Source organism: Mustela nivalis (assembly GCF_964662115.1).
Source record: "Mustela nivalis genome assembly, chromosome: 19".
Lineage (NCBI taxonomy): Eukaryota > Metazoa > Chordata > Mammalia > Carnivora > Mustelidae > Mustela > Mustela nivalis.
Window position 1 is genome coordinate 18134375 of NC_139038.1, and position 24694 is coordinate 18159068.

The 24694-nt window shown below is 43.8% G+C and overlaps 1 protein-coding gene across 2 annotated transcripts in view; it reads left to right on the forward strand.

Annotated features, from left to right (window-relative positions):
* Positions 1 to 24694, forward strand: part of NSMCE1 (NSE1 homolog, SMC5-SMC6 complex component) — a 72317-nt gene that overhangs the window by 10974 nt on the left and 36649 nt on the right. For both annotated transcript variants that reach the window (XM_082714736.1, XM_082714737.1), the window contains exon 3: positions 9918 to 9990. The gene's annotated coding sequence lies outside the window, so the exon portion shown is untranslated. The remainder of the gene's footprint in view (positions 1 to 9917; positions 9991 to 24694) is intronic.

Sequence of the window (24694 nt, forward strand, 5' to 3'; positions counted from 1 at the left end):
TAGTAGCTGTGAACAGCTTGTCTCCCACACACACTTGTCCTCTTTGCTGTGACAGCCTGTTTGCCGCTGGGGATCTGCCCATTCTCAAGTGTCCATCCATGTACACGCACGGGGCTCCACGCCCAGCCTAGGGTGGGAGCGTGTGGTCTGGACCGACGTCGTTCAGTGTCCCAGGTGCCACTGGCCTCAAGACCACCAAGCTTGGTCAGGGGCAATCATGTGACCTGAGGGCCTTCAGCTAGTGTCCAATCAGGGTGAACTTCAAGGTTTTGGTGGGCTGCTGGGACAAGAGCACTGATACCCTTTTGCCCTGGTTGTGAGTATGGAAGGTGTGGATTGCACCTTCATTGCTGTTGGGTCCCCTCTTATAAACACCAGGAGAGGTCCTTTCTCTAAACAAAAACCCACAGAAGGCGCTCATGGGTTGGAGAAACAGAGAGTGAAATTAGGTCCCGATGTCACTGTCTGAGCTCCTGGATCCAGCCATGTCTGAAGCCAGCAAAATCTTACCTCACCTACATTTTGGTTATTTTCTCGAGCCGGTCTGTTGGATTTTTGATCTTAACTCTTGTAGTGCTCGACTGGGTGCTCAGCCTGTGGCAAGGAAATCTTGGTACTCCAGTGGAAGGAGGAAGAATGTACCACGGCAAAGCTGTCAACAGGGGGGCACCCTGCTCTGGCCCTCTGGGTGTTTTACAAGAAGAAGGCAGTAGAGCATCAGATCCTTTAAACAAGGGACAAGCCAGTGTGTGCGCTGCATTCCTAGAGCACATTTCCTAAAGGCGTGGTCTCCTTGCTCCAGACATCTTCTTGGGTCTTCGCACAGGCTCTGGTACAATCAGTGCTTCTTGTCTTGGTGATATCCTCCTCTGGTCCTTGAGCATCATCTATGTCTTCAACTCAACTTCCCCCTGGGTTCGTTCTTGTGCCTTCTTCTTGTCTCAGGACCCTTGGAGATACTTCTGGAAATGTCATTCCTCCAGACTGGACTCAGCCCTGTAGCTCTCATTCCGTAGAACTCTACCATGTGTCCCGTGCCATGTAATCAGTTGTCTCAGTCTTCAGACAACCCTGTGTCTTCCCATTTTAGAGTTGAAGAAATTGAGGCCCCGAGAGGTTAAGTAACTTGCCCAAGGTCACATAGCTCGCCACACCTTGTATCTCCTCTACTCCACAGCCTGTGCCTTTAACCCCTCCGCCATATTTCCTCTGGGATTCTATCCAGAGGCTGTATCTACATGCTTCCTTGCCTCGAGGGCAGGACCCAGACCAAAATGAGCTAACGTCCTAACCTGTTTTTCCCACTCTAGTAGATGGTATTGACCGCCCACCCATATCTCCTAGCACTTACCAGTCCAGCTTCTGACTGCAAGCACCAGCGACTGCCCAAGGACATGCTCTGGCCTCGGGAGACGGCTTAGCCTGTGCAGAGGGCGAGCAGAAGGCTCAGAGGGTTAGCGCTCGCAGGGCGGGACTCAGCCAACAGCAGAATTGGAATTGGCTGGGAACTTGCTTAGTTACCCTACTTCTCAGGGCATGTGGCAGGGACAACTTAAAGGCATGCTCTGCGGTCTCCCAGAGGGTCCAGAGAGATGGCGCTCCGGTCCCCCAGCGTTAACCTCCTCATCAACGCTCCTGCCCTTGGTCCCTTCCCCCAGCCCTCACTGTGCCACTCTCTCCTGGAGCTTTCTGGATCCCTTCACATGTGACTTGTGCTCCAGTCCTTGTCTGAGGGATTTCTGGGGCCACCTAACCCAAGTCAGCTGCCTCTCGTAGCATCTTTGATGTTCTTCCAATCAGCCACCCTCTCTGGATCCCAGTCCATATCAGTTAGGTAGAATGGACTCTACCTGGCTCAGAAGTGGGCAGGTGACTCAGAAGTGACCAGTCAGAGCACTGTGTTCCCTTAGCCTTAGTGATTTGGTAAGAGATGGGCATGTGACTCACTGGAGCCAGTGAGATGCTGAGATTCTTCTGGGGCTGCAGAAATAGAGAGCCACCTGTCCTTTCATTTCCATAGGTGTCTCACCTGTACTGCTTGGAAGATGTGAGGGCTGGAGCTCTGGCAGCCATCTTGCTTGAAAGCGGTTTTACTACCTCTGAATAGAAAGACAGAATGTGTGTCGTAGGAAATTGCAACGATGGCTTCTCCTTAACCCTCCCTGTATCCACACTCTTTGCCTTGTAACTTATCGGTGCCTCTAACTTGGATTCTGAGTTCTCCCGCATGAATTGATGGGGATATCAGCAGATGCGATGGGAGGCAGAAGCTTGACATTGGTTTCCATCATTGCACTCACTGGGATTTCCACCATTGCCATGAGGACACCACCCACAGGGTCAGAGATAATGTGGAGCAGAGTTGCTCAAATGCCAAGCCAAAGCCAGTCTAGAGCATCCACACTATGCCCAGACATGAAGGAGCCCGGCCAAGATCAGCATAGCTACTTGGCCAACCATCGCAACGCGAGCAATAAATGCTTCTGTTGCAGGGCTCTGAGGGCTTTGGGGAGATTTGCTACAGCAGTGGTAATAGATGCAATTAGAAAGTTGGGGTTATACAGAAAAACTTTAAAAATTTAAGTGACAGTCACCTGAAATCTCATCAGTAGCCCCTGCTGACATTTCGGTGAACATTTCTCTGCATGCATGGGCACACACACCATACACACCTCCATGCGCATCCCCAGTCAGAGTTAATATAACTTGGGCAAGTTGGGAGAGGGTTGGGGCAGAGACCACAAAGATAAGGATTTGACGTCATCCTGGAAAGGGCTGTTGTCGCTTCAGTACATCTGGGAGGAAGTAACAGTGATGAAAGGATTAGCCTTGGGTGTGTAGAGAGAGGAAGACCAAAAGGCTAAGGTCTCAGGGCGGTTGAACGAGGTTATAAAAACACGATGGTTGAGGAATCAGAGATGGACAGCACGATAAAATAAGCAGGAATGGGAAGATCCTTGGGAAAGAATCAGGCTGGTTGATTTAAAATTCTTTCACCCCTAACCCTGAGGTTCGTTCATTCATTCAATGAACATGTATGGATACCTGTTATGTGTCATCACATCCTAGGAGCTAAGGACCGCAAAGACGTGGCCCCTGAATCCCAGGGAGTTTGTAGTCAGCTGAAGGACAGAGGCACCAGATAATTAGGGTACAATGTGATACCAGTTCTGAGAGGAAACCATGCAAACAGAGAAAATGTTCTAGAGAGGGGCCAACCATGTGGGCATCTGGTGGATGAATAGGAGTTCTCCACTTTGAGGGTGAGTGGGATGAGGTGGGGACAGTGACCCAAGGGAAGGTGAGACCAATCACTGGGTGCTTGCCATAAGATCAGGGAAGGTGAGGGGGCAGGGAGAGTAACAAAGACAAGTAGAAGAGAAACAAGGCTCTGATCCAGAACAGTAGCTTTAAACTTTTTTTGATTATAAACCACAGTAAGAAATGCATTTCCTATTTTGGCCTCACACAATCATACACACGCACATATAGACACACACACACACACGTGAAGCAAAGGTCAGCAAAACAATATTTCACCCTGCAACATGGCATTCATTCTGATATTTGTTTTAAAAGGTTGGTCAGGGGTGAAATAAGCTGATCACAAAACAATTCCCATCATATGATTTTATTCCTATAAAATTCTGTAAGAGGCAAAACTAATCCAGAGCGGTATAAATGACATCACTGGCTGCCTAGGGTGCGGACCGGGTGGGGCAGGATAAATTGCAAAGAAGTGAAAGAACTTTCGCATGAGATGGAAATTTTCTATATCTTGATAGGGGTGGTGGTTACATGGGCACATGCGTTTGTCAAAAACAAATACATAAAAATAAATGTATGTGAGGGAACTTTATCGGGTGGGGTTGATGTTCTAGATCTTGATAAAGGATTTGCATTGCACAGGTGAACGCATTTGCCAAAACTCATCAAATGGCACACTGATGATTTGTGCTCTTTGTTGCGTGTAAATTTTACATCAGAAAGAAAAAAGATCGTTGACAAAAATTGAACTGTAGCTAATGAGATGCAGGCTGAAGTGTTCGGAGGAAATATTGTGGTGTCTGCAACTCACCACTTCGCCATGGCTAGAGCAATGGAAAGTTTGACAGACGTGTGATAAAGAAAATATAATAAGAGTGCTAAGGCATGTCAAGATACCTCAATGAAGAAAGACCAGTCTTGTTCATACCCAATGCTGGAGTAACTGGGTATCTACCTACAAAAGAATGAAGCTGGATCCCTACCTCATGTCATATACAAAAACGATTTCAAAATGGATCAGGGACATAAATACAGGAGCTAAACTATACAATTCTTAGGAGAAGGCATAGATATCAATCTTCCTGACCTTGGACTAGGCAATGGTTTCTTAGCAATGACACACACACACACACACACAAGAAACTACAGTCAACAAAAGAACAAAATAAGGCAAGCTGACATCCTCAAATTGAAAAGCTTTTGTCACTTAGAGGATTCCATCAAGAAAGCAGAAAGATGATCTACAGAATCAAAGAACGTTTTTGCCAATCATACATCTGATGAGAGACTTGTCTCTAGGCTATGTAAGCAACAATTACACTTCAATAATAACAGTCCCGATGATCTGATTTTAAAATGGTGAAGGATCTGAACACACCATTCTCCAAAAAAGATGTATAAGTGGCCAACAAGCACATGAAAAAACACTCAACATCATCGGGGAGATGTAAATCAAAACCACCATGTTTTGTAGCTACCCCGAAAGCAATTATCAAACAGATGGACAGTTGTAAGTGTTGATGACGATGTAGAGAAATTGTATACAGCTGGTGGAGATGGACAGTGGTGTAGCCACTTTGGAAAACAGGCTGGCAGTTTGCAATTCAGCAATGTCACTCCTGGGCATATAACCCAAGAGAAATTAAAACATGTGTCTGGGGACGCCTGGGTGGCTCAGTCGGTTAAGCAAGCGGCTGCCTTCGGCTCAGGTCATGATCCCAGTGTCCTGGCATCGAGTCCCACATCAGGCTCCTTGCTCCGTGGGGAGCCCGCTTCTCCCTCTGCCTCTGCCTGCCACTCTGCCTGCCTGTACTCTCTCTAGCTCTCTGACAAATAAATAAATAAAGTCTTTAAAAAATCTTTAAAAAAATTGTGTCCATATAAAAACGTGTACACAAATGTTCACAGAAGCCTTATGTGTAAAAGCCAGAGGGTGGAAATGACCCAGATGTTCATCAGCTGTCACTGGATAGGTAAAATGTGGCATATCCACACAAGAGAGGATTATTTGGGAATAAAAAGGAATGGTGTGTTGGTACCCTCCATGAATCTGGAAAACACGATGCTAAATGAAAGCAGCCATTTGCAGAGGCTCACAAGTTGCATGTTCTATTTACACAAAATGTCCGCAGTAGGCAAGTCCGTAGAGACAGAAAGCAGACTAGGGTGACCCAGGGCTGGAGGTGGGAAGCACAGGGTAGGACATTGAGGGTTGAGGGGTGCAGGGTTTCTCTGAGAGGATGAGAGGCTCTAAAATTGATTGTGGCAAAAGGTGCACCAATCTGTGAGTACACTAAAGCAATTGTACATTTTTATAATGAGTGCATTGTGTGATTTATTTTCATTTTTTTAAGACTGATGTATTTAGGGGCGCCTGGGTGGCTCAGTGGGTTAAAGCCTCTGCCTTCAGCTCAGGTCATGATCCCAGGGTCCTGGGATCGAGCCCCACATCCGGTTCTCTGCTCAATGGGGAGCCTGCTTCCCTTCCTCTCTCTCTCTGCCTGCCTCTCTGCCTACTTGTGATCTCTGTCAAATAAATAAATAAAATCTTAAAAATAAAAGATTGATGTATTTATATGAGAGAGCATATATATAAGGGCATGGGGGGAGGGGCAGAGGGAGAGAGAGAATCTCAAGTAGACTCTCCCCTGAGTGCAGAGCCCCATGCAGGCGGGGCTCAGTCTCAGAGTCCCAAGATCACGACCAGAGCCAGAACCGAGAAATGGACACTTACCTGACTGAGACACCCAGGTCCTGTGAGCACAGTATGATTTATGGATTGCATCTCAATAAATCTATTTAAAAATGTTTAGGTAGATATAAATGAAAAATTTGATAAATTGCGCTTCACCCAAATTAAACACTTCTGCTCCTCAAAAGACACTACCAAGACACTTAAAAAGATAAGCCACAGAATGTGAGAAAATAGTTATAAATTATATATCTAATAAAGGACGTGTATCCATAATATATAAAGAACTCTCAAAACTCAATTAAAAAAACGACTCAACTTTTTTAAATGGGAAAAAGATTTGAACAGGCATCTCCCCAATAAATATAGACATGTGGCAAGTGAGCAGATGAAAAGATGTTCACCATCACTCGTCATCTGGGAATTACAAATTAAAACCTCATCACACATTAGAACGACTCAAGTTTTTTCAGTGCATTGACAACACCAAGCGATTGGGAGACGCCAAACAGCTGGAACTCTCATGTGTTGCTGGAGGGAGTGCCACATGATACGGTCATTTGGAAAATAGCTTGACAGTTTCTTACAAAGTAAAACATATTTTACCGTACGCCCTGCTGTCCTACTCCTGGGTATTTACTCCAGAGAAATGAAACACACTTCTAGGAAAACCTTTCTGCAAATGTTGCTGCACAGTGACTCTATTTGTAATTGCCCAAAAAACAGAGACAACCCAAATGGACCCCAGCTGGTGACGAACGGATAAACAAAGCCTGGCGCATCATGTGGTGTCTTGGCAGTAAAAAGGAACGGTCCTCAAATACACACAACACTATGGAAAAATCTCCAATGTGCTATGTGTTTTGAAAGAAGTCAGACTCAAGATACTACATGCTGTGTGACTCTCTTTCTATGATAAGCTCTAGGGAGAGAAAATAGACCAGTGGTTGCCGGGGCCAGGGGTGGGAAGAAGGGTCACTGGAAATAGGCAGGAGAGAATTTTTTGGGTTAAAGGCACCATTTTGTATCGTGACTGGCGTGGTGGCTACTTGACTGTGTTTGTCCAAATTCATAGACGTGTGTTCTAAAATAGGTGATTCTCACTGTATATAAATTACACCTTAATCTTAAAAAATTAAAAATATATATGAACTATATTAAACTCATAATTATTGTATAGTATATATAATAATAATAATAAATTAATTAAATCACTACTAATTAATTAATTTATTAATTAAAATTAATATACTAATAATAAATTATATGTTAATCTGGATGGTGGGAATATGGGTACTCATCATACAATTTTTTACAACCCTTTGGTGTGTTTGAACATGTTCCTAACCAGATGCCTGGCAAAAAAAACATCGAAAAGATGTTAGGGGGTTGATAAAAATAAATAAATATAGGCATGACCAAAACAAGCTAACAATCGATTAAATTTTATAAAAAATGACTCATCTCACCCTTCAAGGTTTAAATAATAATAAATATAATACTTAAAGCATTACAGGTCCACAGCATTGATTTTAAAAACCACTGATGGACCCTGACCTTTAGTTCAGAGAACACTGCTTTAGGTTAAGGCCCTTGAACTTGAAACTGAGAGAGCCTTGGGGAGATTGAGGTCCCCAGATGTGGACTGAGCTGGGCCGACTCCCCACTCTAGGACCGGGAGTAGTTAGAGGTCCTGGGGAGTCACTGTGGTTCGTGCCCCGCTCAGAGGGAAATGGCTGTCTGGTGTCCCAGGGAAGTGGGAGCAGGGAAAAGAATCCTGTGTCCTGCATCAGGGGGCCAACATCGTGGTGACAGCAGAGGGCAGTTGGCATTCTGAAAGTCATCACCTGTGTGCATGGAAATCAAAACCTTCCTCAACCATCTGGACTGTATCAGATCTTGGATTTTCACGTGACTCTGGATGAAGGAGGGTTCTCAGGTTACGACAGAGGGTAACGTTCTCACCAGCCCATCATTGGGCACACAGGGGCAGGCTTAATTTAATTTATTAGTAAAACCATACTTCCCGCATTTAAGACAATCGCAGTCAGGGAAAGATGTATCCCTATTATATTTGATGTATGTATCGCAGTTACATTTAATTTCAACTTCTGTAAAGGGGTTCACGAATAAGAAAACAGTCTCTACTTGAAAATGCAAGTTTGGAAACCTCTCATTCAGACTCATTTTAAGAGTTTCACCTACCTGTGGTCTTGAAGCTCAGATGATACCCCTGTGTCTTCTTTACTGACCCCTCTTCCTGACATCTGTGCCTATTTACCCAATGCTCAGAATTCTGACAGTTTTGAGAGGGAGCAAGTCTTTCATACTTCTTTGCCTTTGCATAGACCCTTTCCCTCGCTTGTCCCCTTGGTGAACTCCTATTCATCCTTCAAGACCCTACTTAAGCTGCCCCTTATCTCTGGAGACTTACCTGGGTCCTTTCTCTTTATGACAGTGGCTGTGATTCCTTTTTCTGCATTTCTACCCATCTGTGCACGCAGCTGTAACATCAGGCTGGCTTCCTCTCTGGATGTACAAAACCATAGGAATTTGTTGTTCCCAATAAAACTAAGCCTGATGCCAAGCCCTCATACTCAGAGTATAATAATAAATGACTTTCAGTGGTTACTGAAGTCTCTCCCTGCTTCCAGGGTGACATGATGGTGGAGGCATCATACATAGGACAAATGCTTACATAAAGTCCTCTGGGTTCTGAGCTGCAAAACGCGCCATTGAGTGGCTACTGTCTGATTCTGCCTGCCCCCAGCAGGAGGTTGGGTGTCCTCACTGCTCCTCCCCTGCTTGGGCACCCCCTCGTCACACCATGCAGTCCCACTGGGGTCCTGTCACCTCCCACCACAAGGCGGAACAACACTGTCGCATTGTCGCGCAACCCCCAAATGCCTCCGCCTCCTTCCCCGGGGTTTGGCTCCTTGCTTCTGCCCAACTACACTGCACCTCTCTCCCCCCCACCCGCCCCCATACACACACACCAGCATGTCTGTTCCCTTCCTTTCTGGGAGATTTCATTAGAAACAAAGTGTGGTCTGCTTGGGATGCTGATGCCAGACAGTTTCTTGCTAACTCACACCCTGTTACACATGGATTAGCACTTACCTCACTACATTACAGTGATTTATTTTCCCGCCTGGACCTTCTGCTGAACTATGAGTCTTTGGAGATCAAGTACTATCTCATTGACCTTGCTCTCCAAAGAGAGGTGACCTTGCTCTCCAAAGCCAAGTGTAGGCTTTCCGATTGTGACAATGGCAAGTTTTCTAACCTCTCTGAGCCTCAGTTTTTCTGCCTATAAAATGGGGACAGCAATAACACAATCTCATGGTAGTGTGGTTGGGATGAACCCAAGTAATGCATGTTGATCCCTAAAAGCAGTGCCTGACATGTATCAATGACTCAATTGATTTTAGCTGCTATAACACTTTTTATTCTCATTATTGTTAATTGCAGTGGTTGTTTGGTTGCCTACCTAACAGTCATTCCCAGCTCTTTTCTCCCACGACAGAAGCCGAAAATATAAAGTGCTCATCTCCTAGCCTTGCTTACCAGCTGGGCATGAGTATGTGACCCAATCTTGGGCAACAGAACTAGAATGGGAGTGTGCCAGAGGCTTTTGGGAAAGAGCTCCCCCTCTGATAAAGACAGGAAAATGTAAAGAGATGTTGGACCTTGACATGGAGAGAGGCGATGCATGGAGCTGTGGCAGCCATTTCGTGACAGGAGGGCAGAGCTCACTAGAAAAGTCAGTATGTGGAAGATGTCAAAGTGGAAAGATGGAAGAGTCAGGGATATTTATGTCATTGTTGAGTTGCTGCCCCAACCATGGAACCTCCTACCTTAGAACACGGTCAGATTCGATCTGAAATGTCCTTACTATGAAAGCCACTTTTTGTTGGTTTGAGCCACTGAAACTCTCCCATTGCATATATTATTACAGAAATGTATGCTGCGTGACTATTGAAAGAAAGCAGCAACACCAGGGTGGAAATCCTGGACTTCTGGAGGCCTGGGTAAGTGGGGTTTTGATGAGCACCTCCTACTGTCCAGCCCCCACGCCCACTCGGGTTCACATTAGCACGAGAGCTGGCTGCCAGCTGAGGTCATAGATGGGTAATGCTTCTTGGCCCACTCATGTGTGTGTTGGCCTCATGGGTAGTTCTGCACTGTGTTCATAGGAAAACCAGTAAATACACAGCAAATAAAAATACCAAAGAGAGGGGGAGTAGAATCACTCACAAGTGAATAATCCAAATTCCTCTGACTTGGTGTTTGCTCAGTCTTATCACATCGTCTTGTTCATTTAATCTGGGGCATCCTGTAATCTCAGTTAGAACATCGGGTCCACCCAAAAGCTGTGGGCTGGCAAAGCAGCACTCCCCTGCTAACCTTTCTCAGTGGTCTTTCTAACTTAGTTGTGGTACGTTATTCATTCTGTTGTATCAAAGCCTCTGTCTCTCTGTTGCTGAGAAGAGGAGGGGCAGGGGTTACGCTTCTCTTGTTTCTGGTTAATTCTGTGGCTAGACAAAATTTCGTGGGAAAGACGAATGCACAGCCTATTTTTACCACAACGACTACCGGTCCCATGGTCATGCAGGATGTTGCAAGGATAAATGGCGTGCACCTTGTTCAGGCTCATTTACATCTCAGGTGGGGTGGTGGGTCAAAGACAAGCTAAAAAGAGAGAGGTGGTGGATGAGACATTTGAAGGGCATGGCCGGTCTTTTAAGGATAGATACCTGAGAAATACCATTTCTCTGCTCTCTCGAGCTCCCGTGTTCTCATAGGGGCTCACATTTCTCTACGTAGGGGAGGAAAATCTTTTCCCTTCTTGGCCTCCAGGGTCTTCAGCCAGGCCTAATAATTAAACTGAAATAAGACAGATGAACAGGAGAAAGACAACCTTAACTTCATACGCATAGGGGCTCCTAAAACTCTGAGATTCCTAGAAGCGACCAGAGCAGGCAGCTTTTTATACTTTTTTAGACAAAGACACGATGCATTTGACGACACAAAGCACTTTGGGTTTGGAGGTAAGCAAGTTAATGAAATTAATGAAGAAGTTGTTTCTACAACCTTCTCTGGCCCCGAGTTCCCCATCTCAGGGGAGTGTCCTTCTAGCACTGGTGTTTCTTAAATAGCTTCAATTCAAAATAATAGGCCAAAGTGGCGGCAGCCTGCCCCAAACCCCATCGCACGTGTATGACCATATCTCGTCTGCACACCGCCCATACTGTCTAGGGGCGGCAAGGAGGTTTCACGAAACACAAAGCCCGTCTTTCTCAGGCTCTCCTTCTGTCTCCTCTGCATCCACTCATTCTTCTCCCAGCCTTCATCCCTATCCTCTAAGTCTCTAAACACCGCGCCCCCCCCGTCTTCTTTCTCATGCTCCTCTAGATGGAAGCGTTCCCCACAACCTTTCTTGTTCAGCTCGTTTCTAACTGTACTTCCCCCTCATCGGATGTGCGCCCAGTATCAAAGCTTCAGCAATGCGGAAGTATACAATGTCCATGAACATTTTCTCCGGAAACACCCCCTCTTCTGCCCATCCCTTTTCCCAGAAGGAGCCTCTATGAGTACTTGGATATACATTCTTCTGGACCTTGCAGAAGCAGAGACATCATTTTGTAGCATGGTTTTTTTTTTTTTTTTTAAAGATTTTATTTATTTATTTGACAGAGAGAGAAATCACAAGTAGGCGGAGAGTCAGGCAGAGAGAGAGAGAGAAGCAGGCTCCCGCTGAGCAAAGAGCCCGATGCGGGGCTCGATCCCAGGACACTGAGATCATGACCTGAGCCGAAGGCAGCGGCTTAATCCACTGAGCCACCCAGGCGCCCCTGTAGCATGGTTTTGACTACAGTAGTCCTCCCCTTATCTGAGGGGGGAAGGGTGTGTCCTAAGATACTTATTGGATGCCTGAAACTCCAGTATCAAACCTTACACATACCACGTTTTTTCCAATACATACATGCCTGTGATAAAGTTTAGTTTATAAATTAGGTACAGTAAAAGGTTAATAGTATAAGTGCTAATAAAATAGAAAAATTGTAATGATGTACTGTAATAAAAGATAGGTTATTGTGGTCTCTCTCTCTCTCTCTCTCTCTCAAAATATCTCATCCTATACTTATTATCCTATCCTTCTTGTGAGGATGTGAGATGATAACATCTCTACATGATGAGACAAAGGGAGGGGAATGACTAGGCACAGTGACGCAGCATGAAGTGACTGTTGACCTTCTGATGACAACAGAAAGATTGCTTCTGGACCAAGTTTGATCAAGAGTAACCAGAACCACAGATAAGGGGTGACTTTAGGCTGATAACACCCAATCTATCCATCTGACCTTGACCATCTTCCCATGTCCCAGTGCTTCATAGCCCACGCCTTCTGGACATTTGCCTCGAGCTAACTCTCAGATCCCTCAAACTCCAAATCTTTAAGACCAAATTCATCTTTCTCCAACTTTGCTTCTTCTCTATGTTCTTGGCCTGGGTCAATGGCCTCACCATTCAGTTAAGCAAGATGGAAACCACATTCGCATCTTGACTTCCCTCTTTCTGTCTCTGTCTCTCTTTCTCTTTCCCCTTCTCTCTCATGAAAGTTAAGCACGAGCCGCCATAATCAGTCCACTCCACCGGTGTATCCATGTTCACATCCTGCCTGTTTTCCTCTTTCTGTTGCCTCTACCCCAGCCTTAACTCCCTCTTGCGTGACCTAAAGGGACACCCTTCCCTGCTTTCCATTGCTGGTGGCTACCTCCGTGTATCCTCCTACCCCCAGTACCATTGTACCCCTTCTCCTTCCCACTTCATTCAACCTGCAATGGCCCACATCTGGAGGATAAATCAACAGCAATCCCTTTCCCCCCCGAAGAGTCTCACTTTCCCAGACTCGTTTGCACCAAGGGGTGGCAATGTGACCCCATCCTGGCCAATAAGACAAAAAGGGCAAATATGGAAAAAGGCTCAGCATGAAGAGAAGGACCTCCATGACCCTCCCCAGCTGTCATCATTTTCATTTATGTTTTAGAAGTTCAAGCTCTCTGGGTTGGCATAAACTCTTTAGACTCTACGACCCAGCGGCCAACTTCTCTTTCCACCAACACTACTCACTTCCCACTGCATACCTCATGCTGGAGCTTGGGGGTGGGATGCCCAAGCCCAGCGACATCCTCCTTGGCAGCTGGTCTCCAGACATGGCCCCAAGGATGCCCAGTCTCCCAGCAGTCACGATCTGGTGCATCCCCTTCCCTGAATCTACACCGGTCCCATGAAATAGCTTAACTCCTAGATCCTAGAAGACGATCTGGTGTTCTGCCAATCTATACCAAGACCACCCAGCAGGCTCCACCTTTGTGCCTTCAGTTTCCCCAAGAAGCAACCCACCTATCCTGAGACCATCACGCTTTGAGGCAGTGTCAGCTAACCACAGGGGAGGTTATGTGGAGGAGAGCAGAGAATTGCAGCCAACACAGAAGACCACGACCTCAAAGTCATGATGGAAGTTGAACCATTCCAAGCAGTCCCCACCCACTTGTGTCCAAATGGAGCAAAGACAAGCCAGGGCCATTGTGCTGAAAATGTAACTGACAGCCACGTTTCTGGATCATGCTCATTTTTCTTTCTTGCGGATGACTGCCACTCTCCTGGGTCCACACTCCGCTTCTATTGCCCTCGGCCTGGGTTATCTTTCCTCTGCATCCAACACATCCCCCTCCTCCAAGATTCATCTTGAATGCCACCTCTCCCATTAAACCGCCATTACACCGAGCCCGCGTAGTTGGGTAGGCTGACCTGGCTTCATTCATCTCCCTTTGGCCGTAACAGCTCACCATTTTGTTGGGACGCGTGACCCCTCCTTTTTGGTGGAATCGACGATCAGCTTGTCCCCTTCCCTCTGTCCTGGGTGGAACATAAAACCCAGCTGGAACCAGCGAGCGGCTCCCACCTTCCAGGGCAGATCCTGAGATGAGACAGAAAGATCTGCAAATGACGTGCCGGCGGGACCACATCTCCTTCTGGCCAGGCCTGCCCAGGTGCTCAGAACCCAGTTCCCCTCAAGAGGGGAGGCTTCCGCTTTTCCTTGGAGTGGGCACCTCCCTGTACCACAGACACTGAGCTCACTGGTTATTCCATTTGTCCCCATAAGTTTCCCAGCTCCCTGCCGTGAGGCAGGCCATGTGACTCATTCTGACTGATGGCAATAGGTAGAAATGACACATGTCACTTTCAGGCTGAGGCAGTAAAAAGCCCCTGAGCCAGGCTCCAGGCTCTAGACACCCCTGCCCTGTCCCTGAGGCTTCATGTTTGGGTGATGTGACTACAAAGTTGGGGGCCTCTGTTCGTCTGAGTCCCCGAGCGAGTGTAGAGCAGAGCCTCTGTGGACTCACATGGGATGTGCGGCATGCCTTCCAAGTAACACGTGGGGGATGCTTCTTACAGCACCTTGACCTTGAGTATCCCGAATAATAAACATGCCCAATATCCATCCAATAAACTTTTTTTTTTTTTTTTGCTTAAGTTATCCAGAGTCTGTCTCTGACACCCAAAGTAGCTTAATTGGTAAATTCCAAGACGACTTAGCCTTTTCTACACTTAACTAATGGGTACCTATCTTATTTTTTTTTAACCAGCTATTTTTTAAATCAAACTGACTATGGGGACAAAGACTCATCTTCGCATCCTAGCGTCCTGCGCTATGCCTTCTAAGGCTCTCGATCATTCTGTAGGAGGAAGGCAAAAAATTAAATGAAAATGAAAAATGTGGTGAGTCAAGTAGGTGCTTTCTCTTTAACCTTGGTTTCCAAAACCATTTACAAGGGGCTTTTATTACAGGACTTGGACAGGACCCATGGGCAGAAAGAGCTGCACTGGGATTGTGAGGAGTAAGTGATTATATACTTTTTAGTTAGTGGGGATACAAGTGAGTTTTAATTAAGAGATTTGAAAATATGATGATGCTTCTATTTTATGATAATAGTGCTATATATATATATATATATATCATGTATCTCTACATATCATATGTATCATACTACATATTATATCCTATATATCATATAAATCTCCATATATCATTTTTATATATCTCTGTATATCAGAGATCATATATATTTCTCATATTATCACCGATTGTCATAACATCAAGAAAACTTTATTAAATGCCAAAGACTAAAAATACTTTTAAGACATCAGAACGACAACAATATTCACTGAGCCCTTAATTCATGACCGGTTCCTGATGTACGGTTGTTGGTTTTGTGTCCCTGTCCCACCAACCTCCAATCCCAATGTCTAACCTCTTATTGTAGACAAGGGAAGAAGCAGCAATCTGGAAGTATTTGTTGCTCCTAGAGGGATTCATAATTTTCAAATCAGAAAAAAAAAAAAAAAGTAGGGCACCGGGGTGGCTCAGTGGGTTAAAGCCTCTGCCTTCGGCTCAGGTCATGATCTCAGGGTCCTGGGATCTCAGTGTCCTGGGATCGAGCCCCGCATCGGGCTCTTTGCTCAACGGGGAGCCCGCTTCTCCCTCTCTCTCTGCCTGCCTCTCTGACTACTTGTGATCTGTCTGTCAAATAAATAAATAAAATCTTATAAAAGAAAAAAAGAGTATGGTAGGTGGGAGAGGTGAATAAATTTAAGTGTGTTCGAAACCAATGCTTCCCAAACTTTCTTGTCATTCACCTGCAGGTCTTGTGGAAATGCAGACTCTGCTCCAGTAGGTCAGTGGCGGTGGGGGGAGGTGGGGGGGCATGCTGGGTTGGGAGGCGCCTCAGCGTCATCTTCTCAGAGGTCTCTCAAGCCCCTGGGTGGGATGCGATGCTGCTAGTTCACCAACCACCCTCAGAAGAGCAAGCAAGGGATACCCCCACTGTGATGTGAACGGGTCACTGGAGTTTCTAGAACTCTTAAAAGGCCTATGTGGGAGGCCACCCGATTTGGGGTTTTGAGTAGCTTGCCCTGAATTCAACCTTTGACTCCCTTTCTTGGTCAGTCCCTTAGGAGATCACGATGACCTTGCATCTTGTCTGGAAACCTCCCCTGGTAGCTTTGCTATGGTTTTTGAGAACAAAGCAGGGTCTCGAGAAGGAAAAGTAAGTGTAACAAATTCTCCATACTAAAACGTGTGCACTTTACTGATATTTAGCTTTATTTATTTATGTATGTATTTATGGCCACTTTTTAAAAATTTGACTTTATTTTTTCAGTGTTCCAAGATTCATTGTTTATGCACCACACCCAGTGTTCCATGCAATACGTGCCCTCCATAATACCCACCACCAGGCTTTCCCAACACCCCTCCTCAAAACCCTCAGTTTGTTTCTCAGAGTCCACAGTCTCTCTGGTTCGTCTCCCCCTCTGATTTCCCCCAACTCACTTCTCTCCATCTCCCAATGTCCTCCGTGTTATTCCTTATGCTCCACAAGTAAGTAAAACCATATGATAACTGACTCTCTCTGCTTGACTTTTTTCACTCAGCATCATCTCCTCCAGTCCTGTCCATGTTGCTACAAAAGTTGGGTATTCATCCTTTCTGATGGAGGCATAATGCTCCATTGTATATATGGACCATATCTTCTTTATCCATTAGTCTTTTGAAGGGCATCTTGGCTCTTTGCACAGTTTGGTGACTGTGGCCATTGCTGCTGTGAACATTGGGGTACCGATGGCCCTTCTTTTCACTACATCTGTATCTTTGGGGTATATACCCAGTAGTGCAATTGTAGGGTCATAGGGAAGCTCTATTTTTAGTTTCTTAAGGAATCTCCACACTGTTTTCCAGTGTGGCTGTACCAACTGCATTCCCACCAACAGTGTAATTGGGTTCCCCTTTCTCCACATCTTCTCCAACACACGTTGTTTCCTGTCTTGTTAATTTTGGCCATTCTAGTTGGTGTAAGGTGGTATCTCAATGTGGGTTCAGTTTGAACCTCCCTGATGGCTGATAATGATGAACATTTTTTCATGTGTCTGTTAGCCGTTTGTATGTCTTCATTGGAGAAGTGTCTTTTCATGTCTTCTGCCCATTTTTTTTTTTTTATGTGATTATCTGTGTTCTGGGTGTTGAGTTTCTCCTGAAACTCAATCTTCTTTATAGATCTTGGAGATCAGTCCTTTGTCTGTAGTGTCATTTGGGAATATCTTCTCCCATTCCGTGGGTTGCCTCTTTATTTTGTTGACTGTTTCCTTTGCTGTGCAGAAGCTTTTGATCTTGGTGAAGTCCCAAAAGTTCATTTTCTCTTTTGTTTCCTTTGCCTTTGGGGACATATCTTGAAAGAAGTTGCTGTGGTTGATATTAGAGAGGTTACTGCCTACGTTCTCCTCTAGGATTTTGATAGATTCCTGCCTCATGTTGAGGTCTTTTATCCATTTTGAGTTTATCTTTGTGTATGGTGTAAGAGAATGGTCAAGTTTCATTCTTCTACACATAGCTGTCCAATTTTCCGAGCACCATTTATTGAAGAGACTGCCTTTTTCCCACCATATATTTTTTCCTGCTTTGTCGAAGATAATTTGACCATAGAGTTGAGGGTCCATCTCTGGGCTCTCTACTCTGTTCCACCGGTCTATGTGTCTGTTTTTGTGCCAGTACCATGCTTTCTTGGTGATCACAGCTTTGCAGTCAAATGCTCTACCACTGAGCTATACCCCTGTGATCACAGCTTTGTAGGAAAGCTTGAAGTCAGGCAACATGATGCCTCCAGCTTTGTTTTTCTTTTTCAGTATTTCCTTAGCAATTCGGGGTCATTTCTGGTTCCATACAAATTTTAGGATGGTTTGTTCTAGCACTTTGAAAAATGCCAGTGGAATTTTGATTGGGATGGCATTGAAAGTATAGATTACTCTGGGCAGCACAGACATTTTAACAATGTGCATTCTTCTGATCCATGAGCATGGAATATTTTTCCAGGTTTTTGTGTCTTTTTCAATTTCTTTCCTGAGTGTTCTGTAGTTCCTGGAGTACAGATCCCTTACCTCCTTGGTTAGGTTTATTCCCAGGTATCTTATGGTTCTTGGTGCTATAGTAAATGGAATTGATTCTCTAATTTCCCCTTCTGTATTTTCATTGTTAGTGTACGAGAAAGCAACTGATTTCTGTGCATTGATTTTGTATCCTGCCACATTACTGAATTGCTGTGTGAGTTCTAGTAGTTTGGGGGTGGAGTCATTTGGGTTTTCCATATAAAGTATCATGTCATTTGTGAAGAGAGAGAGTTTGACTTCTTCTTTGCCAGTCTGAAAACTTTTATTTCTCTTTGTTGTGTGATTGCTGTTGCTAGGACTTCTAATACTATGTTGAACAACAGTGCCAAGAGTGGGCATCCTTGTCTTGTTCTTGATCTCAAAGGGAAGGCTGTCTGCTTTTCCCCATTGAGGATGATATTCTCTGTGGGTTTTTCATAGATGGATTTTATGAAGTTAAGGAATGTTCCCTCTATACCTACACTCTGAAGAGTTTTAATCAGGAACAGATGCTGCATTTTGTCAAATGCTTTTTCCGCATCAATTGAGAGGACCATGTGGCTCTTCTCTCCTCTCTTATTGATTTGTTCTATCTCATTGATTTGCGAATGTTGAAACACCCTTGCATCCCATGGATGAATCCCACCTGGTCATGATGGATAATCTTTTCAATGTACTGTTGGATCCTATTAGCTAGGATCTTGTTGAGAATCTTGGCGTCCATATTCATCAGGGATATTGGTCTGAAATTCTCCTTTTTAGTGGGGTCTTTACCTGGTTTGGGATCAAGGCAATGCTGGCTTCATAGAAAGAGTCTGGAAGTTTTCCTTCTGTTTTTTGAAACAGCTTCAGGAGAGTAGGTATTATTTCTTCTTTGAGTGTTTGGTAGAATTCCCCAGGGAATCTGTCAGGTCCTGGACTCTGGTTTTGGGGGAGGTTTTTGATCACTGCTTCAATCTCGTTACTAGATATCAGTCTATTCAGGTTTTCAGTTTCTTCCTGTTTCAGTCTTGGAAGTTTTTAGATTTCCAGGAATGCATCCATTCCTTCTAGGTTGCTTAACTTATCAGCATAAAACTGTTGATAATAATTTCTGATGATTACTTCTATTTCCATAGTATTAGTCATAATCTCTCTCTTTTTTCATTCATAATTTTATTAATTGGGTCCTCTCTTAGTTTGGCCAGTGGTTTATCAATCTTATTGATTCTTTAAAGAACCAGTTTCTAGTTTCGTTGAGGCGTTCAACTTTAGTTCTAGTTTCTAACTCATTGATCTCTGTTCTAATCTTTATTTCCCTTCTTGTGCATGGGGTTGACTTAATTTAGTGTTGATTTTCCAGTTCTTTAAGGTGTAAAGGGAGTTGTTATATTCAGGATTTTTCTTTTTTCTTTTCTTTTTTTTTTTTTTTTTTTGAGTGAGGCTTGGGTGGCTATGTATGTCTGCCTTAGGATGGCCTTTGCCAAATCCCATAAATTTTAGACCGAAGTGTCTTCATTCTCATTGGTTTCCATGAATTGTTTAAGTTCTCCTTTGATTTCCTGGTTGATCTAAACATTCATGAGCAGTATGGTCTTTAGCTTCCAAGTGTTTGAATTCCTTCCAAACTTTTTCATAATGGTTGAGTTCCAGACTCACAGCATTGTGGTCTGGGAATATGCAGGGAATAATCTCAGTCTTTTGGTATCAGTTGAGCCCTGATTTGTGACCCAGTATGTGGTCTGTTCTGGAGAAGGTTCCATGTGCACTCAAGAAGAATGAGTATTCTGTTGTTTTAGGGTGGGATGTTCTGTATCTACAAGGTACATCTGGTCCAGTGTGTTATTCAAAGCTCTTGTTTGTTTGTTGATTTTCTGCTTAGATGATCTGAGAGTTGTGTGTTAAGATCCCTTACAATTAATGTATTCATATCAACATGACTCTTTACTTTGTGTAACAGTTGGCTTGTGTGGTTGCCTGCTCCCGTGTTGGGGGCATAAATATGTATAATTGTTAGACCTTCATGGTGGATATACCCTTTAAGAATGATGTAGTGTCCTTTTGTATCTCTGACTACAGTCTTTAGCTTAAAATCGAATTTGTCTGATATGAGAATTGCTACCCCAGGTTTCTTTTTTGCCCGTTGGCATGAAAGATGCTTCTCCATCCCTTCATTTTTGGTCTGTGTGTATCTTTAGGTTCCAAATGTGTCTCTTGTAGGCAGCATGTGGATGGGTCCCGCCGTTTTAACCAGTCCGCAACCTTGCGCCGTTTTAGGGGAGCACTTAGGCCTTTCATATTGAGAGTGATTATTGAAAGATAAGTTTCTATTGACATCATATTGCCTGTGAAGTTCCTGTTTCTATAGATTGTCTCTGTAAATTTCTGTTCTATGTCACTCTTGGGTTCTTTTATAGAACCTTCCTTAATATTTCTTGTAGTGTTGGCTTGGTGGTCACATACTCTTTTAAACCTTGTATGGCCACTTTTCTTTTTTTTTTTTTAAGATTTTGTTTATTTGATAGAGAAAGACATAGCAAGAGAGGGAACACAGCAGGGGGAGTGGGAGAGGGAGAAGCAGGCTTTCCGCAGAGCAGGGAACTCAACGGGGGCTCGATCCCAGGACCTTGGGATCATGACCTGAGCTGAAGGCAGATGCTTAACAACTGAGCCACCCAGGCGCCCAAGCACAATCTTTTCATTTTTATAATTAACAGCATACATTAGTTGGGGTGCTTTGTATAAAGACATAAAGCATAATCATTATCTTCCAAGATGTCCTTGTATGCATCACAAAAGGTCAGTGTTTGCTCACGGTGGCAGATACGTGTGTATGTTAGAACGGTAAGTACAGAAATTAGAAAGGTTTTAAAATGCTCATGTTGAAGGGATAATCTAGTTATATGGAACATTCACTCACTTAAAGCAATTTTTAGATGCTGGATATCTATGGCTTTAATGATCTCCTAATTGTACATAGTATCCATTTTATTATACCAAAAATCTTTATGATCACAGACTCCATTTATTTTTTTTTAAAGATTTTGTTTATTTATTTGACAGACAGAGATCACAACTAGGCAGAGGCAGGCAGAGAGAGAGGAAGGGAAGCAGGCTTCCTGCTGGGCAGAGAGCCCAATGCAGAGCTTGATTCCAGGACCCCGAGATCACGACCCGAGCTGAAGGCAGAGACTTAACCCACTGAGCCACCCAGGAGCCCCTCCATTTATTTTGAAAAATAGTATTTCTTAGGATTATGAAATTTAAAAAGTGCTTTTCGTGAACAGTTGGAAAGTATAAGAAAGTGACAAGAAAAAGAAATTTACCTATATTCCCCCCCAATCAGGGATAGTTACTGATAATATTTTGGTCTATGTATTCTTCTAGCTTTCTCTTTCTCTGAAAATATTCTGCATTATATCTTTTTTCTCCCCGCTGACCCCAACTGTGTTTTGAAAACATAATTTTTAGGCTACATAATAATCTGCAGCCTTTTTATTTATTCTGGAAATTCCTTTCTTTAGCTTTTTGGAGACATTCAAGTTGTTGCCTTTCTTCCCTGATAAAACTAAGGCTCTGATGCTCTTTTTTTTTTTTTTTTTTTTTTTTGTCCATTAACTTTTGTGTGTGTGTCTGATTATTTTCTCAGATTGATTCCAAGAAGGGGAATTGCAAGGTCAAAGAACATGATATGTAGACACTGTGGATGAGCACAGCCCAATCGCCCTTTAGAAAGATTGAACAGTCTACACCATATCTGGGCATATTTCTCAATCCCGTGGCTGAGTCTTCCTGGGCTTTAAACAGGAATCGTTTATAAAATTGACCTCTGGGGCCTGTCACCAGCGCTCTAAGATGAAGGATGAGTAGAGGGGGATCACGTTGCTTTTCTGCCTCTCTGGCTCATACCCATTACCTTCCCTGGATCCGGCCTAAAATGTAACGAATCCAAAACATACGTGACTGTATAGACAGGAAAGAGGACGATTCTGGGAAAGTGGAAAGGGTCTGACCTGGGCTCCGGTGAAACCTGATCTTGCCTCTCCCCCTTTCCACCGATGGCCAGGTTCTTCTAGAAAAAACAAAAACACACTCTTCATTCATTTTCATATGTTCGCTCTTCCTTTCAGAAATTGTTTTTAAATACAGAACAGTGAAAGTGAGCAAAGTGACAGCCACCCACGTTCCCAGCACTCAGCATTAACCACGGTTGGCATTTAGGCGTATTCGCCTATACTGGAAAATTAGACAAACACTATATGAATATATAATTTTGTTATTTTATTTTTAAAATTCAGATCTTACAGATAAGTCTCAAGACTTCTCTAGCCTCATTCCACCCCCCTCTTCCCTTTCCTAGAGGTCTCCTCGTGTCAGTTTTGTGACAGTGTTTCCAATCCTTAATAAGAAGATATTTTTAGGGGCGCCTGGGTGGCTCAGTGGGTTAAAGCCTCTGCCTTCGGCTCGGGTCATGATCCCAGGGTCCTGGGATCGAGCCCCACATCGGGCTCTCTGCTCAGCAGGGAGCCTGCTTCCTCCTCTCTCTCTGCCTGCCTCTCTGCCTACTTGTGATCTCTGTCTGTCAAATAAATAAATTAAAAAAAAAGATATTTTTATATGCATAGATTCAGCTCCTAGAAATATATAATATTGCCATTTTGCATTTGGTCAGTTTCACACACAGAGTAACTGGAAGATGAATCATCCTTGCCTCTTCACTCTATGCTTTTTTTTTTTTTTTTTTAGATTTTATTTATTTATTTGACAGAGAGATCACAAGAGAGATCCCTGCTGAGCAGAGAGCCTGATGCGGGGCTCGATCCCAGGACCCTGAGATCATGACCTGAGCTGAAGGCAGAGGCTTTAACCCACTGAGCCACCCAGGTGCCCCCACCCTATGCTTTTAAGACTCATCTATATAGACACTTGGGAGTGAATTCATCCCTCTTAATGCTACATGATCATCCATCCCACATGAACATTCTGCTTTTCCATTTCCTTGTTTTTTTTTTTAATTTTTAAAGATTTTATTTATTTATTTGACAGACAGAGATCACAAGTAGGCAGAGAGGCAGGCAGAGAGAGAGAGGAGGAAGCAGGCTCCCTGCTGAGCAGAGAGCCTGATGCGGGACTCGATCCCAGGACCCTGGGATCATGACCTGAGCTGAAGGCAGAGGCTTTAACCCACTGAGCCACCCAGGGGCCCCTTCATTTGCTTGTTAACGGGCAGTTAGGATGTTCTCACTGTTTCTTCTACTGGCAAACCTCTCAAGAGCGAAGGGAGATGTTCTCCAGTTAAAGCCCTAGAAGTGGAGTTGCGAGATGAGCTTTTTCCATTCCCATGACACCAAATTGCTCTCCAGAGCAGCTGTAGTATTTACAATTTCATCGGATATATGTGGGGATGCAGTGGCTTTTTTTTTTATGGGGGACAATTGGTATCTTTTGGTTGTTGTATGTAAGGCTAGGGGGCGCCTGGGTGGCTCAGTGAAGGAACAGTTTGTTCTCTGTATTTATAGGTCTGATTCTGCTTTTTGTTTGTTCGTTTATTCATTGATTTTGTTTTTTTAGATTCCACATATGAGTGAGATGGTACGGTATCTGTCTTTCTCAGGCAGACTTATTTCACTTAGCATAATAGCCTCTAGGTCTATCCATGTTGTTGCAGATGGCAAGATTTCATTCTTTTTTATGACTGCATAATATTCATATTCATATAGACATACACATCACGGCTTCTTTATCCATTTGTCTATTAATCAATGTTTAGATTGCTTCCATATCTTGGCTATTGCCAATAATGTTGCAATAAACATAGGGATGCATATATCTTTTTGAATTAGTGCTTCTGTTTTCTTTGGGTTAATACCCACTAATGGAATGATTGGATCATATGCTATTTGTTTTTAGATTTTTGAGGAATCCTCACACTGTTTTCCACAGTGGCTGCACCAGGTTACATTCTCACCAACAGTGCACAAGGGTTCTTTTTCCCTCCACATCTTCGCCAACATTTGTTATCTCTCTCTCTCTCTCTTTTTTTTTTTTTTTTAATTTTAGCCATTCTGGCGGGTGTAAGGTAATATCTAGTGGTTTTGATTTGCATTTCCCTGGTTAGTATCCAAAATACATGACGAACTTCTACAACTCAACACCAAACAAAACAGATAATCCAAAATCCAATTAAAAATGGGCACAGGACCTGAATAGACATTTTTCCAAAGGAGACATGCAGATGGCCAACAGATGCATGAGAAGATGCTAAACATCACTCATCATAAGAGAATGTCTTTTGAGACACTAAGAGACTCAAATTTTTTTGCATCCATGCTTATAATATACATGGACCTGACATTTTCTTTAATTCTGCTCTCTTGTTTTGGTATCAAGATTAGATGAGCCTCATAGAATGTCTGGATACATTTCCCTGTCTTGTTCGTATTCTGGTGCAGTTTGCACAATATAGTTTGTTTGTCTGCATTTGTGTATCACTCTAGTAAAACCCTCTCAGCCTGGGCATTTAAGGAGTTGGAATAGACCCACTGCCTTTTCAATTTCATTGACGATTCTTGGTCTATCTCTCTTCTAGGACCAACTTGTGTAGTTTGTAATTTTGTCAAGGATTGCCCCTTTCATCTAGATTTTCAAATGTTTTGGCGTCAAGTTATTCATAGTATACTCTTATGCTTTCTCAAATTTTTACACTCTCTTTAGCCATTTATAATTTTGCTTCAATAAATCTTACAAGAAGTCTGTCTGTTGTATTTAGTC